Genomic DNA, 16,949 nt, shown 5'->3' with positions numbered 1-16,949 from the left:
TAGATGTTGCCTCTAATAATGAAACTTCTAGTCCACTTCCTCATTAACATTGTACTGAGGGGCTCTGTGATGGGTTATCTCTCTGCCCTAGTTCTCTCCTCTTCACCAGGACTGTGTGCTCTGGACTGTATTCCCAAGCCACTTTTCCTGGGTTGAGAATGAGACCCAGGTGTCAAATTTCCTTTACTTGTGGCCTAGAACAACAGGTACAGCCTGCCTGGCTCTGGTTCCTAGAATTCAGCCAGGTTCATTTGCTGGAACAAGGAGGCCAGACACCCAGATTCCACCTCCCTCTCCCTGCCACTCTCTCCACCCCATACCCCTACTCCTACCCAGCCTTCTAGGGACCATGTGCTAAGTTCTTAAGACACATCCATGCATTATTAGAATGCATAATTGCTCTGCAGCTGATTTAAGGATCCAGGTTGCACACAAACTATAAGTCCCTATGGAGGAAGAAACTACTATGGCATGATCTAGGACACAGATGGTGCTGAATTCTGTCTTAAAGATATTTAAAAATAATATTTTCTGCCCTGGACTTTGGCTAGGAGAAGTATAGAGAAATTGTTTTGTGAATAATCATTCACAAATTTTCAACAATTGTTTACTTTTTTGTTTGTTTTGTTAATCCTTACCTAAAGATATTTTTTCCATTGATTTTTTTTAGAGAGAGTGGAAGGGGACAAGGTAGGAGGAGAGAGAGAGAGAGAGAGAGAGAGAAACATTGATGTGAGAGAGACACATCCATTGGTTGCCTCCTGTAACGGGGATGGAACCTGCAACTGAGGTACCTGCCCTTGACTGCGAATCAAACCTGGACCTTCTGGTGCTTGGGCCAGCACTAACCACTAAGCAGCACACTGACCAGGGCCAACTGTTCACTCTTAGCTCTAAAAGTTTCATTGCATGATTGATTTTTTCATCTTTATGCAGAATTTTCCCACATTTTTGTTGACTAAAACATTACTAACGTAATTTCCTATTAAAAAACTAATTTCCAGCATTGCAGAGCAGAAAGGTGTTACCAACCATTTAGTCTTCAACTTACATACAACAAATCCTGTAATCTGATGGGTTTTTTACACAAGGGTGGCTGCAAGCAATTATATGGGCAAAGAAATATTTTAGTCCAGAGCTGTGTGTTGTGTTAATTTCATCTGTTGAACTCCCATTGAGATTCCTGTTTGTTAAATTGCTTATTGATATGGATTTAGAGAGGAAACTCGACCAAATATCATAATTCAATGTTATAATGCTGTTTGTGCTCTAATATTTCCCTTTTAATTATAATTTGGGAAACTGGGGTTTATTAGAAAGAAAAGAAGGCATCAGACTGGAATAATTTATCCCACTTTTCCCCATTCAGCACCATAACAAAATAGAATATTCTCCAAGTCAATTATTGATTTGGAAAGGCATGGAAAGTCACCATGGGGGCAAGGTCTCACCCTACAATTGATTGTCTGTTGCTAGGAACCTGGGTGGGACTTTCCAACCTGGTGGTCTTTTGTATCTGGTGCATCATTCTTGCTCTGCTCATGTCTGTTTGACTGCCTATAACAGACATGTCCATCACCCCCAGAAGTTTTCTCATACCCTTTTGTAATCTCTTCTTGTTACAGTTCTTGCCATCCTGAGGCAATGATATACTTTCTGTCATTATAGATTAGTATGCATTTTCTAGAATCTATACTAATAATAGCCCAGGTGGCATCACACCCTCACATCATTACAAGATGGCTGTCACAAGATGGCTGCATGCACAGTGGAGGCGGGGCCCGGCGGCCGCTCCGTGTGGTGAGGTCTGGGGGTCCCGTGGCTCTATGCAATGCAGAGGAGGCAGGTCCTGGCATCTTGGCTGCCTCACATGGAGGAGGTGGGTGCCGGTGGAGGAAGTGGGTCGTGGCAGGGGAGGGCAGTTGGGGGGCCATCAGGCCGGCAGGGGGGCAGTTAGGCATCAATCAGGCCAGCAGGGGAGCAGTTAGGGGCAATCAGGCAGGCAGGCGAGCGGTTAGGAGCCAGCGGTCCTGGATTGTGAGGAGAGGGTGCAGGCTGGGCTAAGGGACTCCCCCTACCATGCACGAATTTCGTGCACCAGGCCTCTAGTTTTATATAAATGAAATTATATAGTATGGATTCTTTTTCTAGTCTGGCTTCTTTCACTTAGTATAATTATTTTGTGATTCTTACATGTTGTATGTATCAATAGTTCGTTCTTTTTTGGCTGACTACTACTACATTGCATGAATATTCCATTACTTGCTTACTTAGTTGTTAATGGACAATTGAGATATTTCCAGGTTTGGGCTATTATAAATAAAGCTGCTATGAACATTCATGTACAAATCTTTGCATGGAAGTAGCTTTCTTTTCTCTTGAGTAACAATCTGGAAGTGAAGTGACTGTATTTTATAGTAGGTGTGTGTTTAATTTTTTAAGAAACTGCTAAATTGTTTTCGAAATGGCGGTTGTTAGGTCTGATCAAAGAATTGAATCGATACTCCCTCCCCTGGGAACTGACCTTGACCTTTAGTCCATTTCACAATGGACATTCCACTTGCTTAGACTACATTCCACTTGCTAAGACCATTATCTCTCCCCTCTGGAGTTTCCCAGAATCCGGACCTGCACAGAGAATCCTCTGCCCAGAAAAAGCCCACCTAGGGTTCTTTAAAAAAAACTGATTCTCCGTCTTTGGAGGCTGGTGCCATTTTAGGGCTCAGCCCATCTGGGTATCCAGATAACCTAATAAATTCATAATTCTTCACCCTTTTTGGCCTCATGCGTTCCTCCTTTGGTGACCCTAACAGCTGTCTAATTTTACATCCTACCAGCAATGTGGGGGAGTTACAGTTCTACATCCTTGTAAAGGGCATATATTTTCTGTCTGCCACTTGACGTGAGGGAACCCAAGATTCCAAGAGCAGAGTCACTGGAGCAGTCAGTCATTGAAGGCTCTTCCCGGCCACCAGGCCACCTGGCTTCCTCTCAGTTCAGCTGGGTGGCCGCAGAATAAGAGCAGCCTTGAGAGCTAGTGCTGACAGCCTCACTGAGTTCACTGGCAGCCATGCAGTCACAGTGTAGAGCCCAGGCTGGTAATCTTGTTAAACAGCCCTTCCTAGAAAAGAAGAACTATAGACACTGCCCCTTTATCATTTTTCCTCGGGAGAGGTTTCAATTCCATCTACCTTGCAGGACTCAAATCCTTCCCAAATGTATGCGACTATCATTGTGGAGGATTACAGAAAATAGCTCACAAGTCCCAAAGCCTGCCTTGCATACATTTTCCTCTTTAAGCTGGCCAGCCACCCACCTTTCTTTGTCCTGGATCCAATTGTATAATCACACTCCAGTGGTCTCGCAGAGCAGACAGGCAAATAAAGGACTCCTGCTGTTTCTCTTTGACCAGCCTTCACTTCAGAAACCTTTTTAACCTAATTCTTCCTGTCATTTCCTACCAGATTTAAAAATGTAGTGATTGAGAGAACAAATGTATGCTCTACAATATACCTCCAAAAAAGTAGATTATTATATCTAATCCCCACTCTTAGCCCCAACTTTAAAGGAGGGAGCAGCTAACACCAAAGAAGATTAAAAAGAAAACACAGCAATGCCGGATGTGTTTGTCCAGAAAATGCTGTGGTCGGATTTGCCAACTAACTGGGCACGAGTTTTCCAAGCATTGACCCAGGAGCAGTGTTCTATTTTCTCTTTTCACAACTGCCCAGAGCAACCCATCTCACTTTCTTGGTATTCTATCCACAGTTTCCTGGCTTCCTTCTGGGGAATTTTGGTTCAATTTGTGCTTTTGTCTTTGTATCCATGGATCTCCAGGGATTACACTTAGGGGAAATGTGCTAACAGAGGAAATCAGAAAATTGAAAGTGATGTTTGCCTGGTGCAGTATCCCTTTGAAATTTGGTATGTTGGTCTCAAAGCCCACATGGAAATGCTGGGGAAAGTAACTTCACCATCCTTGCCCAGAAGAGAGCCAGGGACACTAGAGAAGGGCGGCCTGCAATGCAGGGTCAAGAACAGAGCTGGGGTGGGGCAGGGAGACCAAGGGACAAAATTGGCTTATATTGCCATGGGGAGTAGACGCCATCTCTAAATTGTATGTTTTTCATCAAGTTTTCCAAGAGCTGTCTCTTAAGAGGTCTCATCCTCCTGGAAAGTGTTCCTGTATTTCTTCATGTCTGGACACAATGAGGAAGAAAAGGCACACGTGAAAATCATGGTGACAGAATGTTAGCACTTGAAAAGACCTCAGTGAGGTCTTTTCAAATCTGGGATCTACAGATCTGAAAACAACCCCAGTGACAGGTTCATCCATTTTCTTTAGGTGGTTGATTCACAAACTATGTTCATAAGATTTGGCCACAAATAACTCTGAGGTAAGAGCAAATCCACCATTAAAGCAAAATGTGACACATTTGGGCCAACAGACCACACTGCCCAAAAGGAAAGCTCTGACAATTTCCCCATGGTCTGAGCAGCGGCCGCAGCATTTTTGTGAGCCCAGCATGGTAAGCTGACTTTGGAATGGAGCTGCCTTGTTGTCCACTTGCTCTGTACATTTTAGTTCCCACTTCTTCAGAACTTGGCTTGCTATGAACCCAACTCTACTCCCTGTTCTCTTCATCCTTTCAATAAACATGTTGACACTTTTCCTCCCTGGCCACAGTATCCCGAGTCCCTGCCTCATCTGGGCCGTAGTCCATTTTCCCTAGATTGCACGCTCTAAGAGGGCAAGGACACACTTTGAAAAGTGGCGGTGGAGGGAGGGAAGCAAGGACTCCTCAGCAGCCTTCCCCTCCATGCAGAGCTCACCCAGAGCTTCCACGGGTCCTCGTGCAGTGTCCCAGTCTAAGTCCCTCCTCCCAGACAGAGTCATTCCCAAATTCAACACCAGATCCCCAGGGCAGGGACTCAAGCTGTGGAAAGAGCAGAATTCGGAGGACACCATGTTATACCCACTAAAGTGGTGTCTAGAAGCATAAGTGGGAGGTGGCTCCAGAATCAGAGAAAGTACAAAAAAGCCAGAACTTGGGTCAGGGAGTCTGGGCCCTCAGGTTGCTCTGTGCCAATGACAGTGCTGCAGGTCCTTCTGGAGCAATGCCTTCTGGACTCCCTACACCACCTTGCCTTAGGCTCTCTTCCAGCATTGGTGGTGGTGCTACTCCTAGCACCCACCCCTGTGTGATGCTGGCCATTCAGTGGCCAGGAGGAGAACCTATCATGGGCAGAGCATGTCAAGGGCAGAGCATGTATCTGGAGGGAAGACCTGATTCAGAACTTGGATCTGAGTTTTCTGCTAATCTAATGTTTTTTTCTCTGGCTGCACAATCATATTGTTTTGGTTGCTAAGAAACCCTCTTTTATTGAACATTGGATTGAGTGGCTATACTACAATAATTCACATGCAGATGTCAGGAGAATAGCACAGTGGCTAGTGACAATCAGGACCTTTCTCATAATGAGGTTGTCATAATATACAAGTATATTTCCATATTTCCCTCACAGGGTGATGAGGCATTGATATTTAATTGCAAATGCAAGATTTCCTCCCCAGGTCTGTGACATGGCCCTGCACTGTGCTTTCTGTGCCTATAACAAAACTCAGCTTTGTTTTAGAGGCTGATATTTTGTGGGTTATTAGTTTGAATGAACCACTATCCTAATGATCAGATCATTATAATGTGCATTAGTTTGATGCAGGGTAATAAAATATTGTTACTTCAATAGGGCTGGCTGTCGATTATGGACCTGATCTCATAATCCCTTCTTAACAGAGGCACCCTTGGTTTCTTCTGTAATAAAGAGCAAGCATCTGATTGAAGACCTCTTTGGAAAAAGGACTTTAGTGTCATTTAGAAAGCTAAGATTAAAGTTTAATATTCCTAATAGTAATTGCTTTCCATTTTGTTTTTCACAATTGAGAGACATTGTTTCCCTATATCTCTAGAGGGGGGTGAGACAAGCAGGCAAATAACCCCAGCTCTGAATGCCTTGATAAAATTAATGTGCTCCTTTACTTAGACACAGAAGGAGGCTTATACATTGCTTGCCAGGCAATTTTCTAGCACACTAATGTAGTGGGCTGCAAGATGGGGTACATATCTGTTTGCTAAGAAGTCGGCTATAGGCCCAGGTTGAGTTGAGGGTGTCCATTAGTGCAAGACTTTAAGTAGCTATTTATTTTTCACCCTGATGGGCTTATTTTAGTGTTTAAAATGTGGCCTGAATAACATGAAAGTAATTCAAAAGTTGGCATTTAAAAATATTTTAGTGGATAGAAATAGATCTGTTTTTGTATGTTTTTTTTAAAAAATGAGAGTTATATCTTCCCTCTGTTCCCCTGCAAACAGGTGGTATTCCATCTGTGGCAGAATTCTTTGATTGCAAGCAATAGAAGCTATGCTGATCTTCATCTAAAAAAGAGTTTATTGAAATTATATTGAGGGGCTCATATCTAAAAAACAACCAAAGTATTTGAACAACCAGGGATCCAGAAGAACATGGACTAAAGTACCTTATGGGACACCTAAATCTGAATCCAGTAGCTTCAACCACTTCCTGTATTTTTATTACTTCATTTAAGCTTCAAATTTCAGATGAGAGCATGTTTAGTTGCTCTAAGAGATGCTCTAGAATTTATATATAGGAGGAACTTATGGGGTGATATGGTCAGAATGTTCTAGGGCAGCACATAGCTTGCAGTGATTTTGTGGAGGGGTGATGTGAGAGGACTGATGAGTTTTTGAGTGACTTGTAATGCCCAAAGTTACTTCTCTGTGCTAGGACTATATGCCCACATGGTAATGCAGTGAACCTTGACCGATGATGCCTTCAAGTTTGGAAAAAGGGGAACAACAGATTCTTTCTGTCCCACCTTTGTTAAGCATTTTGTAAATTCTCATCATTCAAGTCTCTAGACAGTTTCTGGGGCCTCAAATTATAGCTATTCCTTTAATCTAAAGCAGTGCCTGCTGTCTCAATGGCAATACCATTGGTTGTACTTCAATATCCATTTCCAACCCCTTCTCTGCTGGCAGAAGCCACTCCTCACAAAAGACTTAAAAAAAAAAAAAGCTGAATATTTATTTCAGCATTCTCTCTGGCAGCCAAGTTATATGATCTAACTCTGGCCAAGTAAACACAAGGGAAGTTTGAGAAAGGCTTCAGTATACTATAGGTATGATGCTGTAAACTGTGTGGCACTTTTGGGGTCGTGGGGATAAGGGCTGAACTGGAGAGTCAGTGAGCTGAGCATGGAAGATTTAAGTCCTTGGTGACTTATCGTCCTGCTGAATTTACTAAACCGGAAACAAACTATCTCTAGGCCTTTTGCTAAGTGGAATAATAAATACCCTTCACATTTAAGTCATTTTAATTAGGTATAGCTTTTTGTGCAGCTGAAGCATCTTAATATAAATGTTGCAAAAATGTTCAGCTACCCTCAGGGGGACTGGTCCTCATGAGAGTCAAGTACAAGAGGAAGACAAGGTTCACAGATGGAGGTTCCTCCATGGGTCTCCCAAGAGCAAGGGCCAGGAACAGTCAGCAGTCTCCTTTCCTCCAGGGCGCTCTCTCTGACTCTCTATCCCTGAGCAGTTGGCAGCTTCTTGTTGCATCCCTCCTCTGTTCTAACCCTCTTTGAGGGAAGGGTCCAGTTGGGAATGGAGGTTGAAGGAGTTTCTCATGGGAGGAGATATTGTGAGTTGGCCCCTTTGTACAGAACTAGTTTCTCATTGTCCCAGAGGATGGGGTGGGAGAAATACAACTCTTTGGCTTGGCCTATCCTTCAGTCTCCGGTCCCTCATAACCTTTCACTACAGCTAAAGCCACTCCTCATCTGCCTTCACGCTGGCCCTCAACCTGGGCCAGTCCTGACCTCAGGCAGGAGGGATTTAAGGACTTGGCATCAACTCCCTTTTGCTATCCATGCAGTTTTGACTTTGGGACACATCTGGTCCTGATAACTGTGCATTTATTGTTCTTGAGACTCAGTTCTGGTTGTGTATTTCTCAAAACTAGACCAAGTTCCATCTGGGCAACATGATTGGCAACCCAGTTCCCTGGGAGCCTGGCTGGGGAGTCCTATGCTGCATTCAGGGTGATGGCTAAAACCAGCTTCTTACTTACCTTCTTACTTCCTCTGACAGTTGCACATGCTCCTCTGCTTGGGCTTCTCAATTTCACTTGTCCCTCTGCTCCTTCTGGTCCATGGTGTGTGTGAGGATTGTTGGGCAGACAGACCTAAATAAATGACACTAAAAGATTAAGAGTTTGTTCACTCACATAAAGAAATGCTTGGAGATAAGCAGTCCAGGACTCCTATGGTGTTTTCCGAGTCATGGAGGATTCAAGTTCCATCTATCTGTCTGTTTGGCTTTAGGATGATTCTGAGGTCTTCAGCTTTCTCAGATGGCTGCAGGAACTCTAGCCATTATGTCCATATTCTAGCCAAGAAGAAGAAAGGAAAAGACAAGCAGCTGTAGAAGGACTCCCAGAAATCCCATTCAATGGTTTTCATTTATAGCTCCTCTGCCAACTCCTAACTCCTAACTGAATAGGGTTAGAGTGCTGTTACCAGGGAAGAGGGGAGATTGGATTTTGAGTAAGCACACAGCAGTCTCTGGCATCTTACTCTTCTCACCTGTTGAGACTGATGCCAACCCACTGGCAGGAGGCCCACCTGTGCTCTCTAGTTGTACGCTGGGGGCCCTGTGCCAGCTGCTTTCTTTCCTCTTCCACCTTTCCAGGTGGTAATGTGACCTCCTGAGCCTGTCTCACTGCAGCGGGAAGACCTAGTTCCAGGGTCCAGTCCCCTCCTAAACCACCTCTCCAACAGCAGCTCATTGGGCTAGCCACTGGCTGTTTGATCAAGACAGCTCTTAGTATCTCTGTCCTTTATCTGACACCAAGAATCCTGATTGAGATTGTTTTCAATGTGCAGTACATTGGGCTGGGAAATTGGATCTAGTTAAAAAAGAATTAGTTCATTTTCTAACTACTTCTAGTAAACATTTTGTTTCTCACTATCTAGACTGGCAACCTCCAAATCCTGAGAGGCTGGGTGGGAGGTAGAGCTTCATTTCTGACTAAGAATGTTTCAGGGCCATCTATTCCCTTTCCCCCACTTCCTGGAAAATGCATGCAGTTACAGGACCCAGGCCTGGATATCAGGCACTCTTGCTTCAAACTTTGAGGAATCAAGTCAAACACAGGGAAAGAACTGAAAAAGTATCTATGCTGGTAGGAGTCCAGTGGCACTGGCGTCCTGACAGAGCCAGAAATGGTGCTGTGTCTCTTCTGGTGGTGCTGCAGGGGTGATGGGAGAGGCCCTGTGGTGTACTTGCCTCTGTTCCCTTACAGTCCATTTGCCAAACCTTATTTTCTAGTTTTGTTTACAGTGTCCATGAACTTTTTGATAGCCTTATATCAAATCCCTTTAGAGCTTAAATGAGCTAAAGTTGATATGTTCTTTGCAACTAAAAACTGTCATTAGGGTTTTTATATTGGGACCATTTTTTTCCTCAGCTGCTCTTCACCATGGACTGTGTTCCTCTCTCACCATGAGCTAGTTTCTAACACTTCTTAAGGAAGTGAAAGTTGCTCATGGTCTTGGGGGAGACAGAGGAAAGGTGTCAGGAAAAAAAAGTAGTGTGAAGAAAGCCATGATGGCAGGAACCAGCAAGGTGAGTGACAGGTGATGGGGGTATGAAAAAGAGGGATGGGTGTGTAAGTGACCAGGAGAGAAATAGCAGCAGAAACTGAGGAGGCCAAGAAGATTTCTAAATGGGAAAATAACCCGAGGGAAGCAAAACTAATAAATAAGTTAGGCAGTAAGTTATTTTTCATTTTTTAATTACAGTTTACATGTAATATTATTTTGTACTAGAGGCCCAGTACACGAAATTCATGCGGGGGGGGGGGGGGGGGGGGGAGATGTCCCTCAGCCAGGCCTGCACCTGCTCCAATCTGGGATCCCTTGGGGGATGTCCAACTGCTAGTTTAGGCCCAATCCCACAAGGGTCAGGCCTAAACTGGCAGTCGGACATCCCTCTCACAATCAGGGACTGCTGACTCCTAACCGCTCACCTGCCTGTCTGCCTGATTGCCCCTAACCGCTTCTGCCTGCCAGCCTGATCACCCCCTAACTGCTCCCCTTGGGGGATGTCCACTTGCCAGTGGGGAGCAGGCCTAAGCTGCAGTTGGACATCCTTAACGCTGCTGAGGAGGTGGGAGAGACTCCCACCACCACCGCTGTGCTGGGACCCATTAGCCTGGCTTGTGGCTGAGCAGAACTCCCCCTGTGAAAGTGCACTGACCACCAGGAGGCAGCTCCTGCATTGGGCGTCTGCCCCCTGGTGGTCAGTGTGTGTCATAGTGACCAGTGATTCCCAATCGTTCTGCTGTTAGGGTCAATTTTCATATTACCCTTTTATTATATAGGATAGAGGCCTGGTGCACAGGTGGGGGCCGGCTGGTTTACCCTGAAGGGTGTCCCGGATCAGGGTGGGGGTCCTGCTGGGGTGCCTGGCTAGCTGGGTGAGGGGCTGATGGCTGTTTTCAGGCTGGTCAAGCCCCCCAGTGGGGACCCTCACCCCATGGGGGTGTGGCCAGCCTGGGTAAGGGGCTGAGGGCCGTTTTAAGGCTTCCCACAGCCCCTTCAGGGTGGGAGGGGCCCTACTGGGGTGCCTGGCCAGCCTGGGTGAGGGGCTGATGGCTGTTTTCAGGCTGGCAACGCCCGTGGGCTAGAAGCAGGTATCTGGGATTTATTTATCTTCTGTAATTGAAACTTTGTAGCCTTGAGCAGAGCTCAGGGCTGGCCAGGGCAGGTGGGAAGCTTGGCTTCCCCCATCGCCAGGGCAACCCAAGCCTCCTGCTCGCTCCAGCTCCATGGTCACAGCCATCTTTGTGACGGAGTGAGGGAGTGACAGTTAATTTGCATATTACTCTTTTATTAGATAGGATTTGTTGCCTAGGATAGAAAACCCCTATAATAGCTAACAAAGTACAATATTTATAAAATAATAATGATGATGATGATGTTAAAAATTGCAAGTGCCTGCTTTGTGACAGCCAGAGTTGTAAACTTTGTATAAATAGCAACTCATTTTAGTGAATAGTATTACTGAACACTGGGCACTTGGCTTCCTTTCCCTAATCCACTTGACCCTGGTGACACTAATGGGAGGTAGGCCATGTCTATCCTATACAATAAAAGTGTAATATGCAAATCGACCAAACAGTGGAACAACCAGTCGGCAGGGGGGTGGGGTGGGGGGGGTGGGGGCGTGGGACCAGCGAGCAGGCGGTGCCAGGCCAGTGAACATGCATGCCAGCGGGCAGAGGGAGGGGACAAAGATGGGGGGTGGGGGGGAGGCGGCAGCGACCAGCAGGCGGCGGAGGGGTGATGGGGGTGGTGCCTTCCCCTGATCAGCCCAGTCACCTCCCACAGAGGGAGGCTGGCAGCAGCAGCAGCAGGGTGATGGGGGTGGCACCGTCCCCTGATCTGCCTGCCTGGTCACCTCCCACAGAGGGAGGCCAGACTGTGGGCCTAAGCCAGCCATGGGCAAACTATGGCCCGCGGGCCGGATCCGGCCCATTTGAAATGAATAAAACTAAAAAAAAAAGACCATACCCTTTTATGTAATGATGTTTACTTTGAATTTATATTAGTTCACACAAACACTCCATCCATGCTTTTGTTCCAGCCCTCTGGTCCAGTTTAAGAACCCATTGTGGCCCTCGAGTCAAAAAGTTTGTCCACCCCTGGCCTAAGCTGTCAATAGGACATCCCCTGAGGGCTCCCAGACTGTGAGAGGGTGCAGGCCAGGCTAAGGGACTCCCCCCTCCCCACAAGTGCATGAATTTTTGTGCACTGGGCCTCTAGTAAAGAAATAATTTACTTTGATGATGGTGGTTAAAGGTTCTAAACCATGAGCTACCCTCATCAATGAATGGTAATGGTAACCCAACAAAAAAAGGTACCGTTATTTACCTATTATCTTCTGCTATCTTAATGTGCAATGATAAAGAGTTTTGTTTTCACTTTACTTAGATGAAGAAGTTGAAAGACAGGCTAGGCAGCCATCTTAGTCTTATCCTCTCCCCTCACCCCCAACCCCACCCCAACCTCTCATATAATAATTAACATAAGACAAATGGGTTTTTCAGATTTAAGTCTTTCTTTCATGTTTTTGCTTATAAGATGGTTACTTTTTCTCTTCCCTTCAGAATGTTGCCATTTTAGTCAATGCATTCCCCAAGCCTCCTTTTCTCAGCTCAAATCTCATACTGGAGAAGAGTTAAAGCTGCTTAAGACCATGCCACATGGCCAGTAAGAGGCGGTGGCTTAAGAAAGGGGTTCCCCTAAATCAGCTGCCAAGAGTGGGAGGGCAAGTCCTGCTGCCTTTCCCCTCTGCTGGGAGTGCTCATTACCCTAGGCCTTGGAAAGCTACATTTCCAAAACTAAACACTCCCATTCCACCACAACAAAGCTTTCCTGGAACACACAATGCAGCACCCTCTTCCTCAGTCCCTAGAAAGACAGCACTACCAGGCAGGTGGCTACTCCCTGAAAGTACCTCCTGCAACCCTGGGCCAGGATGCCTAAGACCCCCTGGCCCCCTCTGGGTACCCAAGCACTCTGGAGAGTCCAAACTGCTGGTAAGCTGAACCTTGCCCACTCACCAGCCATGTCCTGTAACACCACAGCCAGGCCAGCCTCTTGAAGGGGTTGCAAGTTTCAATGCTCCCTGCAAGAGTCGATATTCCCTGCATCCTGGCAGCTGGGAACAAAAGGCAACCCCATCCCTCTGGTAATTCTGTCCCTTCTGAATTAGACATACACACCCTAGGATTTCTGTTTCCTGTGTGGAAAGAGAGAGAAATGGAGGATGGCAAGGGAGGGGGGACTGCAAGGGAGTAGGTTGTGGCGATTCGTGGAGGGAATGGGTAAGGGCTGGTTAAAGTCACCTTTCTGCCCGAGACAGAGCCGGGTTTAGGGGCAGCAGGCCTGCCTGTCCCTTTGTTGTCAGCGTCCCAGTCACTGTTGTGCATGTTGCGCACAAACACACCCTTCAAAATCATTGCAACCAACCAAGAGACCCTTAACAACCCCCTAACAACCCCAATCCCTTGGCAGAAGAAAGATACTTGTACACAGGCACCCCAGCACCAGGTGCTGTATTTGCCTCTGAGGACCATTTTAAAAGCCAGAATAATGATGATCATTAAATAAAAGAATTAATAGTATTTTGTTTTCTTCCAAATGTTTGGGAAAATGAAATTCAGGTTTTAAAGTGATCCACTAACATTTATAGTTGCCTGTGGTGAAGCATGGTGTGTGTGGGGGCTGGGGGGGAGATTGGTGCTCAAGGTGGACAGTGCAAGGAAGGTGCAGAGGCACGCTGCGGGGAGGGGCAGTCTGGGGACCCAGCTCCCTGATGCCATTTGTGGGGCTGTGGCACCCACCTGGTCACCTCACCTGCGGATGCAGTTTCCATGACAACGGGCAATGGCCAGGTGGGGTCCAAGCCCAGTTCCCAGGGCCCTGCTTCCGCGGCCCCTGCTCCCAGTCCCCAGCCAGACTCCTCTGCCTGCAGCGCTGGCCTCGCCCCTTTTGGTGTCACCACTTCATCCTCCCCTTCCTCCTGGTCCCCAAACCACTGGGACCTGGGGCCGGCCAGTGGCAGCAGCTCTTCTTGGGGGTTGGGTGGCACAGCCATGGCTGGCGGTTCCCCAGCCACAGCGATGGTGGCTGGGGTATGGAGGTGCGGTGGCTGGACCGGCTGGCACTCCCTGCTGCTCCCTGCCTCCCCCCTTCCCCCCACTCCAGACTCAGGGCTTGGGAAGCTGTGGTGTACACGCCACTGCTGCTGCCACTGCTGCCACCGCAGCTACAACTCTGGCCAAGCTACTGCCTGTTATGCTTCCCGCTTCAGCTCCTCCTCCTGTTGGGGTCTGATTGGGCCAGGCTGGCTGGGGATGGGGGGGTGAGAGGGGTGGGGGAGTGGGGGCTGAGAGAGGTTGGGGGTGGGGGGATGGGAGAATGGGGGTGGGGGTGGGGTTTGGTGGGGGCATGGGGTTGGGGGTGGGTGGGAGTTGGGGTGGCAATTGGGACCAGGATCAGGCTGGTTGGCTGCCACAGTGGATGTCATAGCCACCCATCCTCCCGGTCGTTCTGGTTGTTCCACCGTAATGGTCGCTGGGCTTTTATATATATAGATTTTTGCAGTGATGGCGAACCTTTTGAGCTCGGCGTGTCAGCATTTTGAAAACCCTAACTTAACTCTGGTGCCATGTCACATATAGAAATTTTTTGATATTTGCAACCATAGTAAAACAAAGATTTATATTTTTGATATTTATTTTATATATTTAAATGCCATTTAACAAAGAAAAATTAACCCAAAAAAATGAGTTCTCATGTCACCTCTGACACGCGTGTCATAGGTTCGCCATCACTGGATTATTGACTATATTCTTTATGCTTTACTTTACATCCCCAGGACTGCTTTATAACTACCAATTTGTACTTCTTAATCCCTTTATCTTTTTCACCTAGTTCCCCAAACCTCTTCCCTATGACAACCTCCAGTCTGTTCTCTGCATTTATGAGCCTATTTATGTTTTATTTATGTTGTTTTTTGATTCCACATATAAGTGGAAGTCATATGGTATTTGTTTCTTTCTGACTGACTTCTGACTTACTTTACTTAGCATAATACCCTCTAGGTCCATTTATGCTATCTCAAATGGTAACATTTTATTCCTTTTTATGGCCAAGTTTTATATATATATATAAACTATCCTATATAATAAAAGCCTAATATGCTAAGTGTCAGGTTGTCCGGTCATCCATTCAACCAATCAAAGTGTAATATGCTAATGATATGCTAAGGCCGCTCAACCGCTCACTGTGACGTGCACTGACCACCAGGGGGTAGACGCTCCAACTGGTAGCTTAGCTTGCTGCTGGGGTCCGGCCAATTAGGACTGAGAGAGATAGGCTGGACACACCCTGGAGCCCTCCCACGGTCCCTCCCCAGCTGGCCAACCTCCCACATCCTTCCCCGGCCCCTATCATGCACTGGTGGGGTCCCTTGGCCTGGCCTGGGCCCTCTTTCAATCCAGGACCCCTCAGGGGGGCACATGGACTGTCAGGTAGTTCCAACTATATAATAAATGCCTAAGCGACCGTTACGGTGGAACAAACAGAATGACTGGTCACTATGATGTGCACTGACAATCAGGGGACAGACGATCAATGCAGGAGCTGCCCTGTCATGGTCAGTGCACTCCACAGGGGGAGCGCCACTCAGCCAGAAGCTGGGCTCACAGCTAGCAAGCGCACTGGTGGTGGCGAGAGCCTCTCCCACCTCTGTGGCAGTGCTAAGGAACAGCAAGCTGAGTGGTAAGGAGTGAGCAGGCAGATGGTAAGGAGCAAGTGGTCCTGGACTGCAAGGGGGCACAGGCTGAGCTGAGGGACTCCTCCCCGCCCCCAGTGCATGAATTTCATGCACTGGGTCTCTAGTATATATATATAACTATATATATAGTATATATATATATAGTGTGTGTGTGTATGTATATATATATATATATATATATATATATATATATATACACTAATAAAAGAGAAACATGGTAATTAGCGTACGACCGCTACCCTTCTCATTGGCTAATCAGCATATCCTTATGCAAATTAACTGTCAGCCAAGATGGCGGCCGGCAGCCAGGCAGCTGGAAGCGAACATGAGGCTTGCTTGCTCCAGTGACTGCAGACTCCAACGTTCCCCGCTTGACTTGCCGGCCTCTGAGTTGCAACTCTAAGCAACTATGTACTATGTTGCAAATAAGAAGCTAAACAAAACCCCAGAAACCAGCTGTCAGTCAGCCCCAGACCGCAACATTGTATCGATGTTTTCAGCAGCGAGGCCTCAGAGCTAAAGCTGGCCCAGAATAAAAAAAAAAAAGAAAGAAAACAAGGAGCGGTAGGGAGCTTTTAGTCACCTGCCAGCCTGAAAACAGCCCTCAGCCCCTCAGCCAGCCTGGCCAGGCACCCCAGTGGGGACCCCCACCCTGATCCAGGACATCCTTCAGGGCAAACCAGCCAGCCCCTACTCATGCACCAGGCCTCTATTCTATATAGTAAAAGGGTAATATGCCTCTGGGCACCGGGATCAGCGGAGCAGCGAGGCTCCCGGCACTGGGATCAGCATGACAGGGGGCAGCGCCCAAACCCCCTGACCGCCCTGCAGCTCTGTGTGTGACAGGGGAAGGTGCCCCAACACCCTGATCAGCCCTGCTCTGTGCCTGATAGGGGGGAGCTCCCCAATCTCCTGATCGCCCTGGAGCTCTGTGTGTGACAGGGGGCAGGGCCACAACCTCCCTATCTGCCCTTCTCTGTTCCTGACAGGGGAAGGCGCCCCAACCCCCTGATCAGCCCTGCTCTGTGCCTGATAGGGGGGAGCTCCCCAACCCCCTGATTGCCCTGCGGCTCTGTGTTTGACAGGGTGCGGTGCACCAACTCTGTGTGTGACAGGGTGCAGGGCCACAACTCCCCCCCCCCCCCCCACGGGCCCTGCTCTGTGTGTGACAGGGTAGAGCCATAACCTCTCCATCGGCCCTGCCCCGAGCGTGACAGTGGCGGCGCCCCAACTCCCTGATTGGCCCTGCTCTGTGGGTGATAGAGGGTGACACCCGAAACCCCCTCCACGGGCCTTGCTCTGTGTGTGACAGGGTGCAGCGTCCCAACCCCTTGATCCGCCCTGCTCTCTGTGTGACAGGGGGCGGTGCCCCAACTCCCCTATCGGCCCTACTCTGTGAGTGACAGGGGGGAGCTCCTTAACCCCCTGATCGGCCCTGCTCTGTGCGTGACAGGGGGCGGTGCTCTATCTCCCCTATCAGCCCTACTCTGTGAGTGACAGCGG

Source organism: Myotis yumanensis, unplaced genomic scaffold, assembly GCF_028538775.1.
Source record: "Myotis yumanensis isolate MYYU_CA2020_CCGP unplaced genomic scaffold, mMyoYum1.0.hap1 SCAF_1, whole genome shotgun sequence".
In the NCBI taxonomy this organism is placed as follows: domain Eukaryota; kingdom Metazoa; phylum Chordata; class Mammalia; order Chiroptera; family Vespertilionidae; genus Myotis; species Myotis yumanensis.
The sequence above is the reverse complement of the archived record's forward strand: the minus strand, read 5'-3'. Positions refer to the sequence as shown.